This window comes from Nothoprocta perdicaria, unplaced genomic scaffold, assembly GCF_003342845.1.
Source record: "Nothoprocta perdicaria isolate Ctin4 unplaced genomic scaffold, notPer1 scaffold_16, whole genome shotgun sequence".
NCBI classification, from domain to species: domain Eukaryota; kingdom Metazoa; phylum Chordata; class Aves; order Tinamiformes; family Tinamidae; genus Nothoprocta; species Nothoprocta perdicaria.
This window is the reverse complement of record NW_020454760.1, coordinates 5,815,678-5,821,677: the sequence shown is the minus strand read 5'-3', so window position 1 is coordinate 5,821,677 and position 6,000 is coordinate 5,815,678.

Here is a 6,000-nt window from a genome sequence, read left to right as displayed (position 1 = left end):
AGAAGAGCATAAGCATTTTGAAAAAGGTGTGGTATGCAAGTATGGGCTAAAATGCACTGTGGAATTTATTCAGAAACTGAGAGAGAGGCCTGCTTAATTGGAAGGGACTCTTAGTTTCCTTCTGTCTTAAAATGTCTCTCATTTCCTATTAGCCACTCCGCAGGGGTTGTATGATACAATTACTCATTAGGTAAAGGAATTTCAAACCTTTACCCTAAGAGGACCCTAAACTTGTCACTCAAACTCAATCTTGTATCCTTTTCAAGAGCTTGAGCAGTCCTTAAATGAGGATCGTGGAGTCTCATAGGCTTTATTTTTGTGTTGACTGTGAGTGCTCAGAGCTTGAGATCAAGGTTTTGCTTCTAGCTCTATGTGCTGTGCTTTAATAAAGCTCTTGTGCATGCACAATCTTCCTGCTACATAAACCTGAGACAAACTCTGTTGGCATAAGCTCATTTCCCTTGTGAGATACATTGGCCACAGCCTCCCCCTGTCTAATAAAATCACGGTGACTTCAACAGTCATATTTTATACAATGGGTAGAGGGGGAGAGGCAAACAGTCAAGTTACACAGCTTGGTTGCCACTGATGGTTAATATTCTGCATTTCTATACTGTTGTTGCAGCAGCTTTTATGGTTCAAGGGTACAAGAAAGGTACTTGGTTTCATTATCAGTTGCCTTAATTGCAAAAATGGGCAAAGCTTTTAAACTTGTGTTCTTTTTTCAACTCTGTCAGCTGGACTAATAAAAGATACTTCCTCCCTCCACAAATCTTGCTTTTCTGATTAAATCTCTGCAGACTAAATACTGCACTGACTTACACTTTCAACATTATTCCTGTGTGTCACTCTTCAGTCACTAATAAATAGGAATATCAAGTTAATCTACATCAAAGGTCTTTAAAATAAAATCTTCAAATTAAACAGGAACATATGTAGCTCACATATCTTTATTTGAATAAAGAATATGGAAAAGCTAACAAAGTGTACTATTTCAGCCAATCTGTTTTCCTCAAAAAATTTTGCTGAGTAAGACACTGAAATTTTAAACTTTGTTGCTCTTTCCATTTCTGTTGCCCAAGGAATTTTCTACAATACTGCTGAATGTGAGTTGGGAAAATAACACCATCTTAGCATGTCTTTTTATAAATGTCTTTAATTCTCTGTTGTTGCCAGAGTTTTAATGTTTCTTTTTCATAAGGGTTGCTGTTGCAAGGACTGCCTGGGACAGCAGGAAAAGCAGTCTTGCTCACTTCCGCTCTCACATGCAGAACAAAATCTAATGGATACCAAAGCGTTCGGACATATCTTAGGTGGATAATGAGGAAGTAGCAAAATCCCACAAAAATCTCAAAAATACACTGAACAAAAAAAAAAAAAAAGAAAAAAAAAGAAAAGAAAAAAAGAAAAAGAAAAAAAGGAAGCAAGACTATCCAGAAATAACATCATGTAGTATTAGAGGAAATCAAAGAGCAGCATCTCAGGTTTCTCTGAAGCCACCTCATGGGCTCAGGTATTTCCACAGGGCATATTCTATACGCCAAGTTTTTCCATGAGCCTTGTGTGTGGGAGTCTCTCTGTTTTCCTCTGTGGAAATACCACCCAACCCACCAAAGGATTGAATATATTGCCTTTGATTTTTTAGAAATTCTTCAATGGACAAGAGAATCCCCTAAAAAAGGGGATTTTCTGTCAAGTGAGCAGAACACTAGCTCTTTTAAAACAGGACTCACTTTGGTGGAATCCTGTTATTTCAAATGATTTCCACAGTAATCTCCAGCAATAGATGCTCAGATAACTGACTAATAATGTATTCCATAGATCAAAGTATTGTACTCAATATATATTATTATATATGTACTCAATATCAAAACACAAGACTGAGCTGAGTGGTATACCTGGTTACAGAGGCAAGATATACACTGAAAAATTAAAAATCAGATTTTCCTCTTGGGAAAAAATGTTCAAAAGTTTTCTGCCCAAATGTACTATCTCTATGGTCCAAGTAAAGAGAGAAAGAAAAGTACATTTAGGAAATACACTGAAGAACACATCTACATTGGTGGCCATAAGAGTTTCAACTGAGTTGTCCAATTAAAGAAAGAAGAAGAGCTAGTCAAGAAAAATGTATAACAACATTTGGACAAAAACTCATCTCTCATAAAAACTGACTGCTCCTGCATGGGTGGGTGCACAGTGTTGTCTCTTGTCCCATGGCCAGTACTGCTGGCAACCCAACACCATCAATACCTTATCAACCCCTTGACTCAAAGGGTTTAATGAAAGCTAAAGAGGTCTGATAACTTACAAGCACTTCTCCCAAACATGAGGTTTCTCCAGGGAAGTCTCCCTCCCCAGATACCCCTATCTGCACACGCAGAAAGGATCAGCAGTTTCCTCTGACATGGAAGCATTAGTTGCAGCTCTCAGCAAAGAAGTGATTCAGCCCTATGGTTGTCTGACAGTGAAACCAGAAGATGATTTATAGAGAACATTTGAGGAACTTCTGATCGCCTGTACTCTGCGGATGCTTTGCAAAATCGGCTTTGGCAAACACAGCCACATAACTGGATTCCTAACACAATCGCCTCCAGTTGCACATGCTAATACAGTTCTTGTAAACTCACAAAATGGAAGTCTGTCAGCATATCCCTTTCATTTAAGTAACCATTTCTTGGCTACTTGGAACAAAAAGAATAAGAAATGGAAGAGCAAGACCTTAGAAACTTGAGCTGATAAGTAGGAAATAGACAGATTATGTGCTAAGGATATAGACTTGGTGTTTCTGGAAAATGTCTGCATTTAAGCAAGCTGTTCACATGATTTGGATAAATGCTGTGAGCTGTTGACAAAGTTTTTTTTTTCCTTTTTTTCTCCATGACATGAAAACCCCCTTTTCTATTTTTGCAGTAAGTCCAAACACTAAAGCTTATGTTTAGCAGCTAATGCCATATAATTACAAGCAAGCATTATGAACATGAGTGAAGTTTACATGGTGATTTTATTTATGAAAAGAGACTGCTTTAAATGCATATAATAGAACAAATGCAACTGCTCAACTGCTCCCACTTGGAAGAAAATTGACATATATTTCTTCTTAATATTGACCAATGTTGAAATAAATAGAGGCTTTATTCTCTAAACTGCTCCCTGGTCTGACAACAGTTATAAGCCAAGATGTGCAAAGAGTCAGCGATCACTTTACAGGACTATTTGAGTCCTAAATAATATTTATCAGATCACCAAAAGCACATCCTCTTGACTGGGTTACACTGGCAAGGATTCGCCTAGTGCAGAGCACAACCCTGATGATAAACCATGGATCATTGCTCATGGCCTTTAGGCAGAAGATAACACTTTTTTTTTTAAGTGGCCTCTGTAAAATTGTCCCTACATTCATTTCTCTGAACAAAAAAAGAAATTTCTTCTAACAGATCTGAAGCTAGGACAGGGGAAGCTCTTCATTTAGCTGAAGGGAATAGCACAAGAACTTTCACATGAACACTTAAAAAAAGGAGCAAATGAGGTACATATTTTCCATTATTTTTGTTGTCTGAGAAAACAAAGTGCATGTTGGACACAATCTGACATTACAACTAACATTTTGTACTATTGCTATGTCATGCCATGGAGCATGACTTTTTATTAACATTTTTTCAGTAGTCAGTCCATTCTGAAATGCATGCATGTACATTTCTTCAGAACTCAAGTCTGTTTCCACATATGTAAACTGAAGCCTGACCTAGAAATTATCATACTTATCATGTGTAGGAAGAACAGAGAGGTTAGTTGTGGCTTTACTAGTGGTAAGTCCTTTGTTAACACACTAACGTGCAATGTGAAGAAGAGCCTGTTCTACTTACTTAAGTGATAATAATCTCTACTATGAATCCAGTATTTAGCTACCTGTGCAGAAGAAACAGCCCTGATCACCATGAGTCATGGAACCGTACTGCTGTAAGAAACTTGCAGTAAGAGAATATACTACCAAAAGAAATGCATAGATGCTATGAGTCTGCAACAAGGAACTGTGGCAAAGAATGATGATTTTATTGAAAAAGTATGATCTGAGTGCTTTATAGCTATACAGCATTATATCATTTGCTGGAGAGATGGGGAACTGGCATCACTTATCCCTTTAATGTTTCCATATTCCTAACACAAGAAAGTTTTTCCTGGATAAAGATTTCAGCCAGTGACAGAGTTAGTATCTTTGAGCTATACAGGCCAAAATACAGACCTTCCTCCTCTGTCCAACAGGACAGCGGATGGCTCAAACAGCTGCTTAACTATCTCTTAGCTACTGGTGCCCCTGGCTTGCTTGCCTCAGTTGCTGTCTGTTTGGTTTCAATAGGATAAAGCCAGTATCTCTCAGCTGCTCTTTGTTGCCTCCACTAGCAGCTAAGGACAATCCTAAATCCAGCCTCTTACATAAAGATTTTATTCCATTTTCGCTGGGCTGAAGAATAAAAGTTGGGAGCTGAGAGGGGAGCTGAGAGGGGGCTCAAGAGCAAGTGCACAGGTGTTTATGATCACGAAGAGAAACCATGCACATTATCGAATATAGTTCAAGAAACTGTCCTCATTATCTATTAAAGCTCAGCTCCCTCTAGAAGCTATGCACAACACTTACTGTTGGAACTGGACAACCACTAAACTATCAGTGGATGCTCTAGTGCTGATTTATATTCCTTAGATGATGGGTTGTTTGGATAAGGGATAAAATAACATAAAGGATATGATGAACAGTGACAAAAAGTTCTCAGGTAATTAACTGTGTTCTGGTTGTAGCTGTTGCGTTTATGTAATTCAAAAATGTAAAACTTAATTTTACCTGTACTTCAAATTTTATATCCTTTGACCATGAGATTGTACTGAACATGCACTGCAAGTGCATCTTTCTCTTATTATCTTAATTTCATCACATTGCATTTTACATTCCAGTTGAGATCATAATTTGTCTAAATAGCACCTTGCATAAGATGAGCCATGCATGCAGTTTGAATACATATGTGCCCATATTCCATGAGAAGGATAGTATCACCTCAGATTTCTCCTAATCGAAGTACAACAAAGTGAACGTCTTCTTGTAGAGAGCAGCATAGCAATTTTTTTCTGAAAAACTCTCACTTTAGAATTTTTCAGTTTTATGTGTCCTGTTCTCTTCAACCAGTCTGGATAGAAGGATAATCCTTCCCAGACTGAAGAATTAAAAAAAATACACTGCAGTTACTGTATTTTCATTTTGGAAAAGTTCATCTGGTTTAACTTGCTTTGTAAGGAAACACGGACCTGCCCCTAATATTTCAGCCAAAGATTAATGGAATAATGATGCTGCCATGACTATTAATAGAACGAATCCAGGCTGATTAGTCAAGCTTAACCTACTTGTTTTGATAAGGTCTTCTAGTTTACTTCTGTTTAAACAAGAATAGAAAACTCTTCACTAATGTTTATTAAGTATGAAAACATATTTTTTTCTGTAGTGGCAGTGAAAAGAAATGTCAAACAAACATTTTAAGAATGTTTTGCTGAACAAGTGACACCTGTTTTGTGTGAAAATAGCTGGCCTGTGAAATGCTGGAAAGATATACAGCATCAAATTCTTGTGTTAGGAGATGAGCAAGAAATACTATTTTGTGCATTTATTCATCAAAAGATTGGGTATTATTTCCTTATAAGCAACAACATAAGCATCATTTAAAGAAAAGTGCTACTTTAGTATCAGGAAGTTACAAGTTGAAATTCTGTATAGTAAATAATAATTAAATGTTGCTTGATTCTTAGAAAGGAAACCTATACTCTGAATTTTATTTTACTCGAGATGCACACAAGATCCTTAAGAATTTATCTATGTAATTTAATATGCTGGCCAGACACTTTGTTTTCCATTAGGTTTCCCAAGAAAGATCCTTTCTTCACTATATCCTCCTTCTTTAAACAGTGACAGCTAAGGAGCCAGTTAAGTCCGGGGAGGAATCTCAGTGATGCAGGTCAGGA